This window comes from Theropithecus gelada, chromosome 3, assembly GCF_003255815.1.
Source record: "Theropithecus gelada isolate Dixy chromosome 3, Tgel_1.0, whole genome shotgun sequence".
Lineage (NCBI taxonomy): Eukaryota > Metazoa > Chordata > Mammalia > Primates > Cercopithecidae > Theropithecus > Theropithecus gelada.
The window spans coordinates 7,566,965-7,591,135 of record NC_037670.1 but is presented as its reverse complement, the minus strand read 5'-3'; positions in this window follow the sequence as shown (position 1 = coordinate 7,591,135).

Below are 24,171 nucleotides of genomic sequence, written 5' to 3'. Positions count from 1 at the left end.
ATCTTGCCTAGAACTGGCTGCACCTGCCATTCTTTTGCTTATACCTTTACCCTTGGTTACTGTAATTCCCTATTTTCCTATCTATCATCTATCTATCTATCTATCTATCTATCTATCTATCTATCTATCTATCTATCTATCTATCTATCTATCTTCTATCATCTATCTATGTACCTATCATTTGTCATCTATCTATCATCTATCTAATCATCTATCTATCTTATCTATCTATTATCTATCTATATCTTCTATTAATTGTGGGTTTTTTGTTGAGGACTCTGACAAAAAGATAAACTTTTACATGACAGTTTATCTGATTTCGAGTATTGTTTCCCTGAAGATTCAACCAGAGGAGACCTCAGAGGTTCTTTTCTCGTCCTTCCTCTTCCCTTTCCCAGGGCTCCAATGTTCTCTCTTTATCAAGCAGAACAAAAATGATGACATCCATGAAAGAAAAAAAAAAGGAAAATGTTGGGGGAGAGGAGGGAAAGGAGGGAAAGCAGGAGGGGTCTGGAGCACGGAGGGTCGACTCTGCTGGTCTGTGTGGCCATTGGAGGCACCCTGAGAGTCTGCAGATGAGGGGCCCCGGGAACAAGTTAACTAGAGTGGTGACTCCCTTACATGTCTGATTCCTCATTGCACAAGGACTCTGTGTGAATTGGAGTTCGTTGCTTGAAACTCCAGTGGAGAAGAGCTGAACCTGATTTATCTTTCTTTCATATCCATACCCATTTATTTGCCAGTGAGGGAGGATCCCTTCCGTCCTCCACATCCTCAACGCTGCCCTTCAGTCCAGATCACGAACAGATGCTGGGAACTGGACACCTGATTCTTCCAGTGTCAAACATAAGCGACTGGACAGAGCCACCACAAAGCCAGTGGCCAGCTGACAGGCATCCTGTGTTCCAGTATTCCATCCACATGCTCACCAATGGAGTCACCTCTGGTTCAGGGGTGACATTTGCTGTGTGTGAGCACTGTCTTAAGTTCCTTATATATTTAGTACAGCTCTGGACCTAGAATAAATATTTGATAAATGGCGAGAACCTGTGACCACTTGTATCAGCCAGGGTTCTCTAGAGGGACGGATAGATGTACATATGAAGGGGAATGTATTAAGGAGTATTGCCTCACATGATCCCAAGGAGAAGTCCCACAATAGGCCGTATGCAAGCTGAGGAGCAAGGAAGCAATTCCGAGTCAAGTCCCAAAATCTCACAAACAGGGGAGCTGACAGCACAGCCTTCAGTCTGTGGCCAAAGGCCTGAGAGTCCCTGGTGAACCACTGGTGTAAGTCCAAGAGTCCAAAAGAGGAAGAACTTGGAGTCTGATGTTTGAAGGCAGGAAGCATCCAGCATGGGAGAAAGATGAAGGCTGGAAGACCCAGCAACTCTGGTCCTTCCACGTTCCTCTGCCTGCTTTTATTTTAGCCACACTGGCAGCTGATTGGATGGTGCTCACCCAGATTGAGGGTGGCTCCGCCTTTCCCAGTCCACTGACTCAAATGTTCATCTCCTTTGGCAACACCCTCACAGACACACCCAGGAACCATCCTTTGCATCCTTCAATCCAATGAAGTTGACATTCAATATTAACCATCACACCAGCCTATCAGCCTTTTTGCTGAGGTTATGAAAAAGCATTATCGGACAGATTCAGTATGGGATGTTGTTGCCAGTTCTGGGCCAAGGAAATATATTTGAACCAATACAGTAGAAGCTGCTGGCATATTTTCATTGTCATATTCTCATAGCGTCTGCCAGTCATTGGAGGTTACCCTAGCTCCAAAGGCACTGTGTAATACTCCTTGGAACGTCAAAGGCCTTTAAGATGTAGTTAGTGCTGCACTCAACACAGGTAATAACTATTAGCCTGAAGTATTTCAAGGGTTTAGAGTCATCTCAGAGAAAACCTCAAAGATGAGTTGCACAAAGGAAATCTTTCATGAGGCCTGATGGATCCTCAGGGCTTTCAGTGAGATTCAAGAGGCTGAGTGATGGACAGTGTGAGTGTGTGTGTGTGTGTGTGCGCGCGTGTGTGTGTGTATGTGTGCATGTGCCTGTGTGTGTATGAGAAAGAGAGAGAGACAGAGAGACAGAGAAAGCCATGCTGGCTGCTCTTGATATTGTTGGTGCTGTTAATTGAAGCATTAAAAAAAAAAAAAAAGCAAAAGCAAAACAAAACAAATCTAGAACTCTTTTTCCCTTTTTAGACAAATCCAGATCCAAATGAAGACTTTAATGAATGCGCGGTAGAGGTCTCCAGTAAAGATCTCTTTTAAATACCATAGTTTTTGAAAATGACAGATGCAGATGAAACGCTTCAATGTTTAATGTCAAAGTTAATGAAAAATATAATTTGAGGGCAAGAGTGCTACTGGATAATTTCTGCAGTAGTGAAGAGTTTTAATTCTAGATGAATTCCAACATTTCAGGGGCTAAGGTGGGAGGGTCACTTGAGTCCAGGAGTTGAAGACTAGCCCAGGCAACATAGTGAGACCCCATCTGCACACACACACACACATACACACACACACACATACACGTACACACACACATACACACACACACACAATTCTAAGTGACTGTTCTTCCACTTTGCTGAATTTACTCATTCATCGATTTATTTATTTCACAGAGAGGTATTGAGTGGCTTTTGTCTGTTAGCATCTATTGGTCTCTAATGGCTTGAGAATGTGTAAAAATCAAGCGCTGCCCTCCAGGAAAAATGAGTCCAGTAGACAATTCAAATAAGTAAATGCTATATTATCTTGAGGCTAATATTCAACTTCTTTTTTGGTAGCCCAAGGGCCTTGGGGTCAGAAAGCAAGTATATAGAGAGCATCTTCTCTGTGTGGTCCTAACCCGGGCACAGAGAGGGGATGCACATATAAATAAGACTTAGAACATAGTGTTTGTCTTCTGAAAGGTAACCGGTTGGAAAGAGGAGTTGGATGAGGATATCATGTTGGCAGAGTCTGGTACGAAGGGACCATTTGAGAAATGGCACCAGAGGAGGATAAGCATTGGGATATGGAACTTCAGTGGGACCTGGCAGTTGAACACATAACCATAGGTGAAAAGTCACCCTAAACCAGTTTGTCAGGAGAAAGATGGTGGATCGGAGACTTCTGGAAGAGAAGGTGTTAATACACCACCCGGAAACAAATATATTAGGTTGGTACAAAAGTAATTGCAATTTCTGCCATTAAAAAGTAATAACAAGACCAGGTGCAGTGGCTCATGCCTGTAATCCCAGCACTTTGGGAGGCCAGGCAGGTGGATCATGAGGTCAGGAGTTCAAGACCAGCCTGGCCAACATGGTGAAACCTGGTCTCTATTAAAAATACAAAAATTAGCCAGATGGACGTGTTGGTGCACACTGGTAGTCCCAGCTACTCAGTAGGCTGGGGCGGGAGAATCGTTTGAACCTGGGAGGTGGAGGTTGCAGTGAGCTGAGATCAAGCCACCCACTCCAGCCTGGGCAACAGAGTGAGACTCCGTCTCAAAAAAAAAAAAAAGAAAAAAAGGCAAAAACCACAATTTTGCACCAACCACCAACCTAATATGATTTTACTTTTATTATAAAAGTAATACGGTTTTTAAAAAAGTGTTTCCAGAGGATATGAAAGGAAGAGTGCTCAGAAATGAAAAATAAAAGTTTTTCCCACCTCCATCCTTAGGCTCACAGTGTAGACTCAACTGAATTTCACTTTTTAGCTCTTCTCTCAGTTACCACCATAAACCTGAATGAAAAACTCTACAACTAACTTTTGATCCATAAATTTTGATGATTAATATTGCTGCCTCCCCTCCCATCTCTGTTGTATGTGTGGATTTATAATACTTACATTTTCTTCTTAAACCATAAAAATAGGTCTTCTAGGCTTTGATTATTGGTTGGTGGAAAAAGACTTAGAACTAACAGACAGCATTTACAATTGTATGATTATGTAAATATTATTCATTATAAAACTTTGAGTAGTGTGATTAGACCCAAAGAAGCATACGTAATCCTGTCATTAGGGTTGGTAGTTGCTATGCTAAAAAGCAAAAATCAATGTGAAACAGGACATGAGGGTGGCAGGGTCCAATCTGATTCCAAGGTTTGAGCGTCCAACAGGGCACACATCTCACTAGCAAGAAATTGTGTTACTCAAGAATAATACAAAAATATTTTTTCTTCCAATGTATGCATATTATTTTTTCAAATGGCTGCTAAATTGTTAAGATAAAAATACATATTAAGCCGTGTAGACCTAAGCAAAAAGGACTGTTAGGTATTCCTTTTGAATGCTGTAAAAAAATAAATTGCAGGCTAGGTGTGGTGGCTCATGCCTGTAATCCCAGCACTTTGGGAGGCCGAGGCAGGTGGATCATGAGGTCAGGAGTTTAAGACCAGCCAGGTCAACATGGTGGAACCCCGTCTCTACTAATAATACAAAAATTAGCTGGGGTATGGTGGCACGTGCCTGTAGTCCCAGCTACTCAGGAGGCTGAGGCAGGAGAATCACTTGAACTTGGGAGGTAGAGGTTGCAGTGAGCTGAGATCGCACGACTGCACTCCAGCCTGGGCAACAGAGTGAGACTCCATCTCAAAACAAAACAAAACAAAAAAAACTGCTAAGTTACTAAGAATGACATGAACTGAGAAAGTCTGGGAACTTCCGACATAACATTGATTCTAGAAAATTCCTTCTGACTCCTGTGTGGACAATGGCTGGGAGATATAAGAGCAGAAGCAGGGAGATGAGTCAGGAGATTATTGAAGTACACTTTTTCTTTTTCTTTTTTTTTGGGGGGGACAGAGTCTTGCTTTATCTCCCAGGCTGGAGTTCAGTGGTGTGATCTTGGCTCACTGCAATCACCGCCTCCTGGTTTCAAGCCATTCTCCCACTTCGGCCTCCCAAGTGGCTGGGACTACAGATGCATACCACCACGGTCAGCTAATTTTTAAAAATTTTCTGTAGAGACAGAGTCTTGCTATGTTGCCCAGACTGGATTTGAACTCCTGGCCTCAGGTGATCCTCCCACCTTGGCCTCCCAAAGTACTGGAATTACAGGCATGAACCACTGTGCCCAGCCTGGACCTCAAGTTTATATGCTGTGTTAGCTTTGTCTTTCTCGGTAACAAATTACCCTGATACTTAGTGGCTTAAAATAATAAACATTTATTATCTCTTGGTTTCTGTGGGCCAGAAATTCAGCAGCAGCTAAGCTGAGTGATCTGGCTCAGCATCCCCTGTGAGGTTGCAGTCAAGGTATAGAATGGGGCTATGCTCATCTGAAGGCTTAACTGGGATGAAGGGTCTATGTTTAAACAGACTCACATGGCTATTAGCAGGAGGCTGAGCCCCTGGCTGTTTGTTGGATTGAGGTCTTGGTTCCTAGCCACATGCACCTCTGCATAGGGCTGCTTGAGTCTCTTTGTGATGTGCAGTTGGCTTCTTCCAGAGCAACTGATTCAAGAGAGAGAAATGCACGAGAAGCCAGCATGTCTTTTAGGACCTGGCCTTGGTAGTGAAATACCATCAGGTCTGCCTTATGCTATTGGTCACACAGATCAGCCTGATACAGTGTCAGAAGAGACTATACAAGGGTATGAACATCAGAAAGGAAGAATTTTCTTGGGCTACCTTGGAAGCTGCATTCCACACAGCAAAATAATAATAATCATCAACATATTTATTATGATTATAATATAATGATTATAAATGAATGTAATGCATGATTACATTCATTTATAATTATAAAAATTATAATTTTGATTATAAAAATAATTATAAAAATTATATAATATATATAAAATGATTATAAAAATAATCATTATTATTATTATTTTCAGACAGCGTCTTGTTACCTAGGCTGGAATGCAGTGGTGCCATCATGGCTCACTGCAGCCTCCAGCTCCTGGGCTCAAGTGATCCTCCCACCTCAGCATCTCGAGTAGCTGGGACTACAGGCACGTGACCAAGTCCAGCTAATTGTTTAAGTTTTTGTAGAGATGGGGCCTTTCTAGATTGCCCAGGCTGGTTTTGAACTCCTGGCCTCAAGTAATCCTCCTGCTTCAGCCAATAATATGTTATGTCACTGGTTCTGGGGAGGGTTGCGGTTTCTAGGGAGGAAAGTACTTAGGGGCAGCAGCTGTCAGGAGCACACACACCAAAGTGAATTTTGCTCTCAGCACAAGGGCTGTTCACCTCTCATGCTACAGTTTTCTTGCTGGATGTATTCCTCCAGGGTCGTCTGGGGTGTCAGTGCAAATGTAAAGACAACCTACCGACTGCTTTGTTTTTCAGGGCATTGAGGCTGAAAACTGGGAGAGTTGTGTTCTTAATGTTCTTAAGGAATTTTTTCACTACCTGACTGGAGCTTATAGATGTCTCAGGGATCACCCCTAACAGCAGCTCTCAACTTTGGGTGCACAGAGGAATCTCTTGGGGGCTTTAAAAAATATGGAAGCTAGTGTCCCAGAACCAGTAATTCTGAACTGATTGGTCTGGGGAGTAGTTTGGGCAATGAAATTTTAAAAGCTTCCAAAAAGCTTGAGAATCACTGAACTGAGAGAGAACCACTTAGAACCTCTTGCTTCTGCGGGCAAGAGGCTGTGAAGATGGAGCATTTCCCATCTCCCAGGTACACAAATGTGCAGAGGGCTACCGCTCTCTGAAGGATGGGGTCTGTGCGTCTCAGCTCTAAGCAGTGGCTCATTCAATGGTTTCCCTCTTTTAGCTGTTGAATTGCATTTTGGAAATCCAGTCAGTCGAGTCAAAAACATCAATTAGAATCTGTTCTTCCTTGTATTAAAGTTTTATTTTATTTTTTCTCTTTAGGGCTAAAGAAATTGGTTCCACATCGCTTTTAGACGATACTGACTCAGTTAAATGCAATTTCAATGAATGCTATATTGCTTAATTAGACAATAATATCAAAGAAATTGACCATTATATCTGGTTATTGACTTTTCAGATGGCCTGTATTACCATTTATATTCTTTCCAGTTGGGTTTTTAAGCATGAAAATAATTTATTGAGGGATTGTTCTTAGAAGCTATTTTTAATAGCCTAATGGCTTTTTAATTTTCAAATCGTTTATATTCATCAGCTGCAGCCAAGAAAGGGCTCAGATTGCCTCTTCCTGCATGGCCGTTCCTTCCTCTTCAGTTATTAATTGGTTTTACTTGGATGTAAAGCTGTGGGAAGCAGGATTTCCACCCTATTTATGATGTCAGAAGGGGCACACCATCAAGGAAACGAACTTTGGGCTGGAAGCCACAAAAATAACTAAGAAAACCCAATGTTTATTGAATAACTGCTCTATGCCAGGCAATTTATGTAGATTGGATTGCTTCTAATCCTTTCAGTCATTCTATAATGTCAGCGGTATTATCTTTTCTTAGTAGAATGGGAAATGAGGACTCAGGTAAGTGGAATGTCATCGTAATCATCATTACTGTCATCACCATCATCATTATCATCATCATCATAATTATCTTCCTCCTTATCATCATCATCAAGGCTGACGCACATTGACAGAAGGCCATGCATCCCAGTTTACGTTGTGTCTCTGTGTAATTTTTAGTAGTGTTTCTTTTTGCTTTTGAAATTACCCCAATTAGGACAAGAGAGTAAATGATCACTCTGCTTCTTGGACCCTTGACAGTTGCCAGGCCCTGTGTCAAGCACTTCATATGGATGACCATGCTCAAACCTCCCAACAGCCAATGGGTACTTTTATTACCCTTCCTTTATAGATGGGGAAACTGAGGCACTGTAAGTCAAGGTCAAGGTGAAGACACTTGCAAAAGTCACAGAGCTGATTCATGATGGAGCCCAGCTCTAAGCCTAGGCAGCCTCATTTACTCTCCATTCTCTTTCTGGTACACCAAGCTGAATATCAATCAATATCACAGTTTCAAAAATCTGGACCAGGGTGAAAGTTCCATGAGAGTATTTATTGGGCGAAAATAGCAAAAACACTATTATAACCACAGGAACATTGAGTTGTTTTGATGTGGTGGAACTCTATTATGAATAAGCAGCAGGAAATCACATTTTCTGGTGTTAGGCTCTGTAGAGGAAACACAGACTCTTTATATTGAATTAGCTAGAAGAACTTGTGCTTTGAAAGCCGTGGGGCAGCTGGACAGGATGCACACAATCCTCTCAATTCCTACGAGCTTAATTAGACAAACTCATTGACTGTCAACAGCCATGATTATTTTCCTGGGACCTCAGACTGCCTTAATACAAATATAGCATCCAAAAAAGGGTGGCAGAGGCTCCTGGGTCCTGTATGCAGCCACTTATAACTGGAGTGCTATGTCCAATTCAGAGTATCATGCTGCAGAGGAACCAGGAATGAAGTGGGGTGTTTTTGGATGAGGGTGACCAGCTGGTGAGGGGGAATGAAAGCCAAATCCTCAGAAAAGCTTGGGAATGATTTGCTGCTATTCGGTCAGGGGAGAAGAAGGCTCAGAACAGGGAACCGAGAATAGGCACTTAGAATTCAGAGGGGATATCCTATCAGACATATTTTGTACCATCTCAGAGCTATCACTGATGGGGAGATGGTAGCTGCAGGAAATAGCATCATCTCCCTCTCTGCATTTGTTTCTAGCTCCTGGGAGAGAAGATAGTGGTATAACTGGCTGGACTGGGTGACATGTCAGTCTGTCTTTGTAACCTAATTGTGACACTCCTCACCATAAGGCAGTGTGAACATTTACAGAAGACGGTGATGTTGGCTGGGGTCTCCAATCCCTTGAGACCTAGAGAAGATGGACTTGAATCCCCATCTGCCCCTCTGACCATACGAAGTCCTTGCTGAGACTTTTGCAAATTCCTGGAGGCTTTCTATGTTTTGCTCTCTACTGGCTGTGAGGCCCTCTTCCTTCACAAAGTGGTTGGACCATCTTCTAGGCTGTCTTGCTGTCTTCATTCCACACATAATTAGCTTGAATCCATGGTAATGTTGTTTAAACAGACAAATTACATTCTTTGCAGAATGAGTTTATGCTGTGTGTTTTGGTCAAGGAAGGGCAGAGTTTTTGTTAGTAGACTTTAGTGGTCCTTCTTGTCTCTGCAAAACTGCCTTTAATTAAACATTAAGTATCTTACAATTCTTAAAATGACTTTGGCGATCCATCGCTAGGGGACTTTTGCTAACCTTTGATTATAGATTACTTGCTATTTTAATTTTTTTTGCCCCTTTCTTTTTCATTCTTTTCAGGATCAAAATACTTATATAAGGTATTTTGGCTATTTCTCTCATTGCCCATTCCCTACTGACTTCCAAGTTCTAACACAGTAGTTTTGGCCATGACCTATGGTAAGAATCACAGCATACCACGATTCAAAACATTTATACAATACGTAGTCTTGCTACCTCTGATGCACTAGGCCTATTTTCTATTCTATGCAATGCAATGCAATGCTATGATAGCCTATCTTGTCCTATCCCATCACATTTCCATTCCATTTCATTTAAAAATTTTAGTCATGATTCACCAAACTGATTGCAACCCACTGATGTAATAGGACTTGAAATTTTCAAACCACTGCTCCTAGTTTTCTTTTTTTTAAAGTCAAGTGATTTTCCAAGTACTTTTCTGTCACTGTTTTGCTTATGTGAGTCCTAGAATGCAAATCTTTCAAAGACAAGGCCTTGCTTTTGAATTCCCCACACTAACTAACTAGTCTGATTCTAAGCACATAGCAGGGTAAAGTAGATATGGCGTTTATTGATCAGTGGAATGATGTGGGTCCTCTAAACTTCACTGAAACCAGAAAGGGACCCTTAGGACTGGAAACACAAGAATAGGTGCCCTCTGCAACTATAATACATTAGAGATTGGGTGGAGAAGCCCTTTGTAAGTCATAATGTGCTCCTCAAAGCCCAGTTTATTTAAAGGTATTTGTTCAGTGGATTTACATGGAACCTCATTCCTGCAGGATTTGCCGCAGAAATTAGAAACACGAGACATACTCCTGACCTTGAGGAGTTCAGGAACTGACAAAGAATTAATTCATAACACAGTAGAATGAATTTACAACAGCATTGCCTTAGTCTGTGTTGTATTGCTATAAAGCATCCCTCTATAGCAACACAACACAGACTAAGGGAACACTTAGTTGTCTTAGTGACAACTGGGTAACTTATAAAGAAAAGAGGTTTATTTAGCTCATGGTAACTCAGACTATACAAGAGGTATGGCACCAGCATCTGCATCTGAGGGTCTCAGGCTGCCTCCACTATGGTGGAAGGCAAATGGGAGCCAGTATGTCCAGAGATCACATGGCTAGAGAGAAAGCAAGGTGGGAAGAGGTGCCAGGGTCTATTAAACAACCAGCTCTTAAGGGAGCTAACAGAGTAAGAACTCACTCATTCCCCCAATTCAGGGCAGTAATGTATTCATGAGAAATCTGCCTTCATGACCCAAACATCTCTCATTAGGCCCCACTTCCAACATTGGGGATCAATTTTCAATATAAGGTTTGGAGGGGACAAATATCTAAACCATAGCAAGTGAGATTAGTGTTGCGCTAGAAGCGTGTATGTTGTGAAGCTGGAACCCAGACAGGGTTAGCATGGAGGAGGTGCTATTTGGACAAGGTCTTATAGGTTGGATTGGTATTAGTCAAAGGGAAAAAAACATTTTAGTCAGAAGAGACAGTATGTACAAAGGTCACCAGACTTAAGAGCGGGTTGCGTTTTGGGAAATGGATGTTGGTCGCAGATGGTTGGTGTAAAGGGTATAATGTGCGGGGTGGTCAGAGATAAAAGGCTGGGGTTAGGTTGTAAAGGATTTTGACCTTGTATGGAAAGCTATCTGATGATTATCAGAGGGAAGGGTAGAGAATAGACCCAAGGCAGAGAGGCTTGGGGAGGGCAGCTGGTTAGGAGATGAAGGAACTCTGCTTTCAGCATCTGCACCAGCTAGGCAGTGACGTCAGGGCATGGCTCTCTTGCTGTGGAATCATTAGACAGTTTCTGCTGTGGCAGTCAGGGATGTGCCCTCTACCCAATCTGACTTTGATCTGGCAGTTCCCTTGGAGAGTGTCAGCCAAGAGTGGAGGAGTCCTGCATGGCATCTGCCAATCATCCTAGGAGGAGGGAGAGGAGAAGAAAGTGATATCCGCAAGGTGCTTTTGCTGAAATGATGTAAATATCCAATGGCAGTCTCATGTTGAATGGGTGGCCAATGATTCCATTCATGGTGTAAGCTCTCTTGATGATTAGGCAGTTACTATAAACAGCCTGCCCAAATTGGCTTAATCAGATGCAGCCTTGATTTTGCCAAGGGAGAGATGTGTATGATCACACTGTGAGATAGGGAGAGAAGAAGAGGAATTATTAGTTTGATGTCCTAAATGTCCATCACTGGGCACTTAAAAAAAAAAAAAAAAAAAAAAAAAACAGTCGGCCAGGTGTGGTGGCGCACGTCTGTAATCCCAAAACTTTGGGAGGCTGAGGTGGGCGCATCACGAGGTCAGGAGATGGAGGCCATCCTGGCTAACATGGTGAAATCCCGTCTCTACTAAAAACACAAAAAATTAGCCGGGTGTGGTGGCGGGCGCCTGTAGTCCCAGCTACTCGGGAGGCTGAGGCAGGAGAATGGCATGAACCTGGGAGGTGGAGGTTGCAGTGAGCTGAGATCACGCCACTGCACTGCAGCCTGGGCGACAGAGGGAGACTCTGTCTCAAAAACAAAAACAAAAAAGTCATGTTAAAAGAAATAAAACCTTAATGCATATTAGCCATAATATTACATGGTATTATAGAATATACTACATATTACATCCATCCTGTCTCTCAGTGAACTTTAATTGTGATAAACTTATAGAGGTCCACAGCAAGACACATAATCAAACTGTGGAAGGAAAAGAGAATCGTGACAGTAGCAAAACAGAAATGATTTGTCAGGTACAGTGAACTTCAAAAAGATTTCCTGTTTCACATTGATTTTTGCTTTTTAGCCCAGCAACTACCAACCCTAATAATAGGGTTACATATGCTTCTTTGGTTCTAGTATGTCTCAGATCGTCCCGAGAGTTTGGAGGTCAGGCTTCTACTTTCTGCTTTCTATAGAAACCAGAGAGAGCAGTAAGGGGTGTATCAGGCTGCAGCAGAACCCCTGCCTGGGCATGCCTCCTTATTTGGGAATGTGGTGCTGGGTTCCCTATTTTAGCTTCTGCCCTGGGCACCGATATAGTGCTTGTTTGCAGCAGTTCTGTATCTGTTCACTTGCATCACTATCTTCCATGGTCCAAGCTGAGCCAAGAAATGGGGAGAAGATGGGATGGGGAGCGGGGGCTCCACTATCTCATGATCCAGAGCCTTGACCATTTTCCCCACACACCATCTACCTGGGGATCTGGGAATTATTTCAGGCCTTTAACAAACAGGCCCATTGCATACGTTTTCTGTGGCAAGGTAGAACTGGTGTCTATCCCTAGGAGGTCCCATATCTTGAGGGAGGAGGGAATGTGGTAAAGGAAAAAGGGGATGAAATGAGGATGGGAGGACTCAGCTTTTAAGGGGCACAGATAACCTCTTCCGGTGACTGAGACTTGTTTGGCTTTCCTCTGGTAACCAAGAAAACTTCTCAGTACCCTTTTAACTGGGAAAGAAGTCTCTCCATCAGCCCCTCAGCCACCACCACCCTGCTTCTGCCACCTGCCTCTTGTAGACCTACACTAACAAATGCCACAAACTTCCCCTCCATCACCGGGCCCTTCTACAACATCTATTTGCCTGACCTTGTACATTTGTTGGGGGTTCGTGTTTGGGAAGGGCTCTTTTATTCAGAGACTTTATCTTTCCCACAATTTAAGGGCTAAAAAGCTTTACTTTTATGCAATGGTGGTGATATTGCCTGTTACTTGGCCCAAGAAAGAGTTGGCAGCAATATGCAGGCTTCAAAAAACATTGCAGATTTTATTTGAGTATGAAAAATGAAGTTCTAGAACATTCTGCTATCTGCTCATTTAGGGAAGAGAGGGCTGAGACCTAAAGGTATGTTATTGATCAACCACCTGAGAAAGGCAAATTTCTGACCTTGCCAGGAATTTAATAAATGACAAATGAAAAGATCAGAGGCTTAACTTCATTTGGATCTTAAACTATCCTTACTTGGGTCCTTTCTAGGTGTCACAAAGATGGTGATGCTGACAAGAATTCCTAAACAATCATTCTCTGTTGTCACCCACCCCCATGCAGGAAATTTATAGCCACTCTTAAGTTGCTCCTGAATAGAAGCGTGAAAATGCAGAGGTTGTCTTGGGTCTATGAGTAACACAAGCTACCTGCTAGTTTCCTTCTTCCTGCTTCAGTGGGCTGTGCACACATCTCTAGGACTTATTCATGTCTATTTTGGCACATCTAAGGCTGATGCTGGCCAAAGGCTTCTCTCTGGCTACTGTCTAGTGGTGAGTATGTCCACAACAAAGTTTAGGGTATAAATGCTTGCTGTTACCCATTGTAGTCAGCTGAACAATGATCCCCCAAATAAACCAGGTCTCAATCTCTGGGACCTGTAAACTTAAAGTTTACCTTATTCAGAGAAAGAGTCTTTGCAGATGTAATCAAGTTAGGATTTTGAAATGGGGAGATGATTATGTAGGTGGACCCTATATTATGCAATCATATGGTGGTTTTTTTTTTTTTGAGACAGAGTTTCGCTCTATCAACCAGGCTGGAGTGCAGTGGCATGATCTTGGCTTACTGCAAGCACCACCTTCTGGGTTCAAGCGAGTCTTGTGCCTCAGCCTCCTGAGTAGCTGGGATTACAGGCTTGCGCCACCACACTCAGCTAACTTTTGTATTTTTAGTAGAGATCGGGTTTCGCCATGATGGCAAGGCTGATCTTGAACTCCTGACCTCAGGTGATCCATCCACCTCAGCCTTCCAAAGTGCTGCAATTACAGACGTGAACCACTGCACCTAGCCACATGTATCCTTATAAGAGGGAGGGAGAGGGAAATTTAACACATGCAGAGAAGGCTACAAGAAGATGGAGCAGAGACAGAGATTTGAAGACGCTGTTCTTAAAGATGGGAGTGATGTGGGCACAAGCCAAGGAATGCTGGCAGCCACCAGAAGTTGGAAAGGTGAGAAATGAATTCTTTCCTAGAGCCTTTAGAGGTTGTGTGTCTCTGCCAACACCTTGATTTTGGTCAAGTGACATAGATTTTTGACTTCTGACCTCCAGAACTGGAGTCCAGAAGGGTATTATTTTAAGCCACCTAATTTGTGGTCATTGGAAACAAATGGCTGCTGACATCTACACAAGGACTTCCAAGGCCAAAGTTGAAGGTCTGATATTTCAATACCCATGCTAGGATCTGTTTGCAGGCATTCATGGCTCATTGTCATCCTACATGAACTTCACAGGAGATCCAGACAATTCTAACTCACAGATACTAGCAGATTTGGCTAATCTAGAAAGCCAAGCCAAACATCAAGACAGACAGGGCCTGAGGAAGGTTGCATTCTCAACAGAGGTCATGAAAGAAAGACGACAACTCTGCCTTCTGTCGGCAGCTGCTCCCCACTTTTAGCTCCTTGCCACACTCTGACAACCCATATCCTATTGCAGGGAATGCAACATGATCAGGAAAGAGAGGCTACATTAGCCTTCCATTGAGATACTGACTTCGAACTCAGACATGCCTGTTGTGGGAAGGCTCTCTTTCTTCTCCTTAAAAGTCACTGGATCACAAGACCCTCAGCCTGACAGTTGAATATTTGTGTCTCTATGGCCAGCAGCTATAATCAGAAAAGACCTTGAATTATGCATACCTTGCATGTTAATTTGGGGAAAGGTGGAATGGCTTTGTTGGATACATGACAGCAAGTAGGTAGAGAGGGTACTGTGACCTGGTCAGGGGCAAGTGGTCATTCCTGTGCCAAACAAAGCCAGGCTGGCTAGTGTTTATTGGCCTTTTGACTACAATATCCCCTCCTTAGGACAGAGGCAAGAGGTCCCTGTGGAGACGTGGGCCAAGGGCCCATGATCATGACAGGCAGCTGTCTCTGCTAAGAATATTTCCTCTTCTGAGTTGGTCGTTGCCCTGGAATCAGATTTTGCAGTTTTTTCCCTGGTAGCTTCTCTATTCAGTTGACCATTAGAAGGCAAATCCACCAATCTTCTACATATCGGATGTCTAGATGCTGAGGCTCAAGCTGGGATCCTTCTTTTATATTTTAGAGACAATGTAAAATCCTGCCTCTACAAATGAATGCCTCTTCTGCCTCACTGATCAAGGAAGAACAGCCTGTGGTGATAGACAGGTCATAGTGACAGTGTGGAGAGCTTCAGAATTGGGTATCTAATGCTGGACATTGGAATAGTTTGGGTAGCCATTTGCTAGTATGTCTGTTGTTAACCTTGCCTAAATTCCTAAGGTCTGGGGGTAAAATGCTCCTTACTTTGCAGTCACTGACCCACTTTAAATTTGTTAAGCCCAAGATTTGTTATCAAAATGGAAAATAGCACTGGCTTCCTGCCTTCGTCCTCCTTTAGATGATTAAAACCAGCTTCCGTGAGCAGAATTTCTCCTTCAATGTTCCCCATCATTCTCCTCCATCACCTGCACTAACTGTCAAATGATATTTTCTCTTGGCCATGTCTGTACAAGGTCGAGTTTATTCATACCATGAAAGTTTTATGAGTTGAATTTTTAAAATTTATTTTAAAATTTTGAAACAATCGAACTTAAAGAACTGGTGAAGGTTCAACTAAAATGATTTTTTTTTGTTCTGAAACAATGGAGAATAAATTGTCTACCTGATGCTCTCTTATTCCTGAATATTTTTGTGTGTCATTCCTAAAAACAAGCGTGTTCTCCTACAGAATCACAACACAAGGATCACAATCAGAAAGTCAACATTGATGTATGTCTATCATCTAGTCCTCAGACCATGCTCAGTTTTGCTGATTGTCTCAATCATGGTTTTCTTCCCAGCCAGGATCCGGTGTTGCATTGAAATGTGAGGTCTCTTTAGTCACCTTTGGTTTGGAATGGTTCTTCCTCAGTCTTTCCTTGACTTTCGCAGCTTTGACATCTGGGCTGAATTTTGTTTGTTTGTTTGTTTGTTTGTTTGTTTGAGATGGAGTCTCTCTCTGTTGCCCAGACTGGAGTGCAGAGGCACGATCTTGGCTCACTGCACCCTCTGCCTCTTGGGTTCAAGCAATTCTCCTGTCTGAGCCTCCCAAGTAGCTGGGATTACAGGTGTGTGCCACCATGCCCAGCTAAGTTTCGTATATTTAGTAGAGATGGGGTTTCACTATGTTGGCCAGGCTGGTCTTGAATTCCTGATCTCAGTTGATCTGTCTGGGGTGAATTTTTAACCACCCTCCACCTCCCTCATCCTCAGACTTTGGCTGGTCATTGTGAGAAAGTCATTATCCTTAAAGAAATATTTTCCTTGTCTTGCTTCACCTCATCCTAGCCTTGAGAGCAACTTGGGAAGAACACTGGACTGGGAGGTCAGAAACTTCTCTTCCTACTTTGACTTTCCCCTCACCATATTGCCCCTGTGTTGCCCCCCATGAACTGAATTTACCCTTAGTGAGATCCCAAGGACTTCTGCGCATTGTCAGGAGAATAAAGTACCCATAGATCTTAAGAGTGTCCACTAGAGAGAAACTGCTGCTATTTCATTACATAACATAGTGTCCCCCTCACTGTAGTATTAAGAAACATATCCTTTCCTCCAGTAATTTTTTTTTCATTTTATGGACATTGTTACCTGCTAAGGTGTCTTCTTTCACAATATTTATGACAGTTGGCTTGTGGCAGTAAATGTGTGAACTGTTTTGATGTTTTCAACCTTACATTCACTGTATCCTTTATATTTATTCCTTTTTTCTGTTTGGCATTATTTTTACACTCTTTTAAGATGTCTTATATAAATAAGCAAATCCCAGTATACAATATTTTATACATCAAGTTCTGACTCTGTAAAATCAACAAACTCTGGTTTGTTCCTCACAAGATGGCTGCCCCCATGCATGCTCAAGATGGCTGCTACTTGCACATGCTCAAGATGGCTGCCACCCATAAGTGCTCACTGCATGTTGAGAGATTAGATCTGTGCCATTTGAAGGCAGTAGGCTGGGCCTTCCACCCTGTTTGCCAGATACCTGAAATAGACTTCAGTTTGGGATTCAGTAAGCTGTTTTGCAGCCATGGCTAGCATTTGATTAAAGTCACTGTCATGTGGGGTCTATGGACAAGCATCTTTTCCTTGCAGACATCCATTCTCAGGGAATGCTGTTACCACGCTGTTCTGCTTGGAGCATTTGTGTTTTAGTCTTGTGGGAGTCCTGAGCTTTACACTCCACTCAAGAAAGAAAGGGCTGATATGATAGACAGACAGACAACACTGTCACCCCAGCAGAGCCAATATTTCCTCCCACAGAACTCCAAATGATAGGAGTCCCGGTACCTGGAGTTCCTGCTACAACAGTAGAGACCTGACACATAGGCACCACCCATTCAGAGTTTTAGCTTTACTTGTCTTATTGACTTGAAAGCATCTGGAGGCAACAGATGCGTGCATCTGAAGATGCTTGGGGACAAGATGTGTTAAGGAGTGTGCAAGGGTTTGCTAGGTCAACAAATCAAAGCAGCATGCTATAACCTGCCCATGGATTGTGTGTGTAGGGACTACTGTCCCTGACCTGCAGACAAGACAGGACTTTGCAGTCAAGCTACTGGACACAGGTGGGGGGAAAGCAGGTTAGTGAAAGGGGAGTGTAGAAATTTCCTGTGGCTACTGTGACACAATACCACAAATGAGGAACTTAAACACTGTAAGAATTAAAGAAAGAGGAAAGAAACATGAAAGGTGGCTTGATGGTTACGACAGGCTTATTTTAGAGAAAACAATCCTGAGAGGAGCATCTGGATGCGTTAGGTCAGAGGCACACTCTCTTACAGACTAAGAGTTTTTAAGGATTTAGGGTGGAAGAGTTTATCAGAGGCTTGGACTGCTTCTGTGTCTCTTTGTTGTGCTTATATGGGAGGGAGAGTTGTGTGTCTGTTCCCACACATCTTTCTGCAGCTGCAGGCACATCCCCTGAGTCTGCTTTTTGCTTTTCTACCTTAGTGGATTTGAAGGGAAAGGAATGTACTTATTAAGGCCCACTCTTTTACTGGGGCACATTGTATGAAGGTGAAGTTTGGCAGTTACCCAAGAGACGTTCCCGCCACCTCCCTCTGTGCCCAAGCTATCTTATCTGTGTTTTACTATCTGCTCTTTCTGGCTGCTTGTAGTTAGAAAAGAAGTGATTTCCTTGAAGTGCATGAGGCTAGAAAGGGAGCTGGAACTTAAAGTGGCAGTGTTTGTCTGAGATGATGGTGCTCCTGCTCTGTCAAACATCAGGAGTTTTTTCTCTCATGGTTCTGGAGGTTAGAAGTCTGATAAATCAAGGTGTCAGCAGGACCACACTCCTCCAAAGGCTCTAGGAGATAATCCTTTCTTGTCTCTGTCAGATTCTGGTTGCTCCAGTTGTTCCTTGGCTTGTGGCCCCATCACTCCAATCCCTGCCTCTGCAGTCACATGGCCTCCTGTTACGTGTCTCTCTCAAAATTAATCCCTTTGCCTCTTTCCTTTAAATTTTTTTTGTGGTTACAAAGTAGGTGTCTATATTTATAGGGTACGTGAGATATTTTACGACACAAAATAATCACATCAGTGTAAATGTGTGCAATGTGAAATAATCACATCAAGGTAAGTGGGGTATGCATCACCTCAAGCGTTTATCCTTTGTATTACAAACAGTCCAATCATACCCTTGTAGTTATTCCAAAATGTACAATTAAATTACTGTTGACTGTAGTCACTCTGTTGTGCTATCACAAACTAGATCTTACTTATTCTATCTAACTATATTTTTGTACCCATTAACTATGTTTTGTACCCATCTCCACACCCTTCCTAACTCCATAACTACCCTTCTCAGACTCAGGTAACCATCATTCTCTGGGAGTTTGATTATTTTAATTTTCAGCCCCTACAAAGGAATGAGAACAGGCAAAGTTTGTTAGTTACATGCAAAGTTGATTATTCCACTCGATAATCCAGGATAAACTTCTCTAGAGATACTTCATTACATCTTTTGCCACAGAAGATAATATTCACTCTTTTGCCATATGAGGTAATATTCACAGGTTCTGGGGAATAAGATATGGATGTATCTTTTTGGGGGCATGCTATAGAGAGGAAATCTCTAATCTTATTGACCAAATACAAACATGAAGTTAGAGGAGGCTGGAGATGGGGGCAAAATTGATTTAACATATTCCTGTTTTGAGTGTGTATTTTATGTAGTGCCTTCTAATCTCAAGTATAAATTAATATTCAGGAAATAATCACTACATTAGATTTGGTAAGGACCATAGTCAGGTAGGAAAAAAAAGTATCCTAGTGTTTCACTGAAGCTTCTGACATCCCTGACCATTTTGAGTTCATTATCTACATCAATGTGCATTCCTGAATGGTAAAATTCATTAATTTGGCCAGTATTGAAGCATCTTTATAAGAGTTCAACCAGTTACATATTTCAGCAATTCCATTTTTCTACAGTGAGTTTAAAATGGTTGTCAGTGTTTCAGTTTTGTTCTTAGTTGTAACAGCTTGGACTTTTAAAAAGTTATCCAGTAAGGATCACCACTTGTCAAAAATCAGGTTTAAGAAGATGTCATTTGATTTTGTGCAAACCTCACTTCTCAAGTCACACCAATTTCTTGTTTGAGAAAAGCATTTGGTCATAGATCTGTGACTTGGCTAGTCAGGTGGCTTATACTTAAAAGCATTATTTTTTTGAGAAAACATTTTGTGTCTATGTTTTTGCTTCAACCCTCCAGACTTTTAAAGCAAAAAAAACCATGTTTCATTGGTATTTTTAGTTTCTAAAAAAAAGTACTTGTTGCACTGTTTTTGCTTCAGATTATTTAAAAGCCCTTTAAATATTAATATATTGAGTAAATGGTTCCGCAACTACACTAATCTGAGTGGGTATTATTATCCCATTCCACTCACGGGAAGACTGAGTCCCAGAGGTCTCAGCTGAGGGAAAATTCCCTTATTAGTATCAGAGCTGGAACTGAAATTCAGATCTCCTTACTCTTAGGCCAGTGACACAGATGGCACAGGGCTTCTGACACGTCATCTCAATTTTACAAGATTCTCAAGGTTTGGAAATGCCTTAGAGACCTCGCTATTAGCGATTTGCAGGGATAGACAAACTGCAGATAAATCTTCCTGTGCATCGACTTAAAAAAAAAAAAAACACCCACTAGATTTTCTGTTCGGTGCCAACATTGACAGTTTCTTTCCTCTACAGACCTACATGAATTGATGACATCAGCTCAGCCCCAGATCAGTGTCTTCTTGGGCTGTTTGGAATGGTTGTCTCTTCCACTGTCCCCTTCAGTGTGCATTGTGCGTGAGAGGGGACACCTGAGTTGTTGGACTGATGTCCTCTGTGGGGCTGGTGAGAAGTCCGGGGCATGCTTCACTCCGAACAGGTCGATCTGGGGTGAATTATTAGCTGCATGCTGACTTCTAAGTGGAAATCTATATCTTGCCTAGTTCTGCTCTGTGCAAACCTTGTCATCTTACCTTGTGAATATTGATTGCATTTAAACAGGTTTTTTGCCCCAGGCCTGGTCAAGGCACCAATTAGATGTTGACTCTCATGCCGCTTGCATAAGGCTGTCTATGATTATGGATATGGGACTGGTTCCAACATGCAGCCCTTTCAGACAGGAAAGATGCTTTAGCCTGAATAATTTATTGGAAACCCCTTTCTAGCACAAAAACAAGAGTAGAGTGAGCTCACCGAGACGAAACGGCAATTCATCAGTATGTTGCAAGTTCTCCTTTCCCTGGTCCCATTCTGTCTCCTCTCATATGCTCGGTTTTTACTTAATAAAATAAATCATTTGTTTGCAGGTTGGGGAGAGATTTCTCAGGCAACATTCTGAATTCCCGACAAGAAAGGTTGAACCACATGATTTATTTTGATATAGCAAATGACGGAACACATATTTGGTGATTACAGGAGGATTTTGCTTCTTTGGCATCTTTGTACTTAATTCTTTGTTTGTGAACCTTCAAAAGCAAAATCTTTTAAAAAGCACATTAAAAAAATAGCCTGCCAGGTGCAGTGGCTCAGGCCTGTAATCCTGGCATTTTGGGAGGCCAAGGTAACCAGATTGCTTGATTCCAGGAGTTTGAGACTAGCCTGGGCAACTTAGCAAGATCTGTATCTCTACAAAAAAAAAAAAAAAAAAAAAAAAAAAAAGGCAAATGTGTTTTTAAAACTTTCCCACTATTTTTTAAAATCTAGAAAGATTGAAAATTGAGAAAACATAGAGAATAATTGAACAAATTATAGTGCCCCTCACATCCACAATTAAAAACTAGAGGTCTTAGCATAATGGTTTTAGATATTTTAAAAAATGAAAGGTAAATTTGAAGTTTCATATTTATCCCTTCTTAATATCATTACGCTTTTTCTCCAGGAGTAAACATTATCTCATATATATATATATATAAATATAAAATATATATATATATATTTTTTGAGACGGAGTCTTACTCTGTTGCCCAGGCTGGAGTGTAGCGGTGCTATCTTGACTCACTGCAACCTCTGCCTCCTAGGTTCAAGGAATTCTCCTGACTCAGCCTCCCGAGTAGCTGGAATTACAGGCATGTGCCACCACACCTGGCTAATTTTTTGTATTTTTAGTAGAGACAGGCTTCACCACGCAGGCCAGGCTGTTCTCAAACTCCTGACCTCAAGTGATCTGCCCACCTCGACCTTCCAAAGTTCCAAAGTACTGGGATTACAGGCATGTGCTACCATGCCTGGCTAATTTTCGTATTTTCGGTAGAGATGAGGCTTCTCCGTGTTGCCCAGGCTGGTCTCAAACTCCTGGGCTCAAGTGATCCTCCCACCTCGGCCTCCCAAAGTGCTGGGATTTACAGGTGTGAGCTACTATGCTCGGCCCTGCAACTCTTTTTCATTCATGGTTTGGTTTATGGTAGCTATCCACTTGATGCACCTCAATTTAATTAATTTAACAATGAGCAATTTTATGTTGGGAGATACTGAAATGTATTTAAACTTTTATTTTTGATAAAAATTATTGTTTCTAATTTATTGCTACTATTAGCAAGGTTGCTAAAAAATTTCTTAGACATGTATAACCTTTGAGTGCTCATGAGAAAATCTTTTTAGCATAAGCGTACACGTAATTATTAAGTTTAAGTTTTAGCAGACTTTGCCAGATTGCTCTCCCAAGGGGATGTATTCTGTTACAACCCCTCTGCTCTAGTGAGGCTTATAGTTTCCACTTCACATTTCATCACATTCTCATTAACATTTGATCTTGTGTGATTTTATCTCATAGTTTTAATTTGTGCTTCCCTGACCACCAGTGACACGAGGATGAATACTGCTTGATTTGTTATTACCCACTCAGGACCATCCCTCCTTTCTGGATTGCATTTTCCTATCCTTTGTTCCCATTTGTAGTTGCTTTGTTTATCTTTACCTTTATAATCTACAGAAACTCTGGATACTAATTTTTGTTGGTTATGTGGACTGTGAACATTTCCCCCAAATCTGTTGCTTTTAATTTTGCCTGAAGTAGGATTCAAAAACAATTAATTTTTGATCTATTTAAGCTATGATTTTTTTTCTGTTTAAAAACTATGTAGAAATCTCTACTGTAGGTCATAAAATTATTTTCTAATATTTTCTTGTAATGACTTTCAGGTTTATCTCTCATGTTTGTATCTTTAATCTACCTAGAATTTATTTGCTTATTTATTTGTTTGTTTATATTTGGCATGGGGTGAGCTGCTGCTCCAGATCTGGACAGCCTCTTCCCCAAGACTTCTTGCTGTGGGTCAGAAATAATCCTCTTCTGTAAGTCACTGTTGGTTGAATTTTCTATTACTTGTAGCCTAACACCTTCCAATTGCTACACTTATTCTCTCTCCCCACTCCTTTTAGAATTCTCCTTTTATGTATCTTGGAGCTTATAGTGATTTTTTCCATTTTTCTTTTCTATTTGTGTGTGTATGCATATATACTGCATAATGCATATGGTTTTTACAAAATTCAAATTGCATAGCTAAGGTCAAAACAGCTTGTATATGTGTATATATATATGTGTGCCTTATTTTGGGAGATTGCCCAGCTGTGTATTTCAGTTCACCAATTCTCTCTTTGGCTAGCTCTAGTCATCTGTTTAAACTCTCCATTGCCTATGTTTCTCAAATCGCTGTATTTTTTTTACTTCTACAATTTCCAGTAGTTCCTTTTTCAAATCTACCTTTTTTTTGTTTTCATTATGTCTTTTTCATGCCTCATAGACTCTATTTCTTTCTCCACATATGTATATTTCAAGTAAACTTATTTTAAAGTTCCACTCATATTGATTTATTATTTATGGTTTCTTTATGGCCTTTTATTGTTTGCTGATGATGTCCTATAGCATTTGATGTCTTCAAATGCTGTCTGGACTGTATCTTCAGCATGAACCATTTTTTACACCTGTGGCACATACTCTGGCTTGCAGAGACTCTTCCATGAGAATTTTCATAATTCCTTCTATTGGGGCTATGAAGAAAATCTCAGGGCCAAAGTTTTACATTTGCATCTAGCTTCATTTTTTTTTTTTTTTTTTTTTTTTTTGTGCCTTGTAGGCAGTCAGGTTAAGAATTCTGATCTCACAGTCTCAGGCAGGGCCAGTTGAGAGGTTGAGGGGTTCTATTTCTTAAAGGCTATTGGTTTGAGTCAGTGACGAAGTTCTTCTAATTCCATTTCAAGGACAGGAAAGACATTTACTGGTGACTGGCTTCTGCTAAGGGGTTCAGTTTCTGCTCCTGTGCCAAATGTGGAGACTTGGCTTCAACTCCTTCTTCCATGGAGGCTTTAAAACCTCTACCCACATAGGCATATATCTGGTTTAGCTACTCCCATGGCCAAACAGTTTCAACTCCTACTCATTGCAATGTTTCTGGTACCCGCAGGTACTCATTCTTGCTTTTGGGCTTAGCTATGCATTTCGAATTTTGTAAAAACCACGCACATTATGGAGTATTCCTATGTGGTTTCAGAGGGAGGAGGGCTTCATGTATTCGT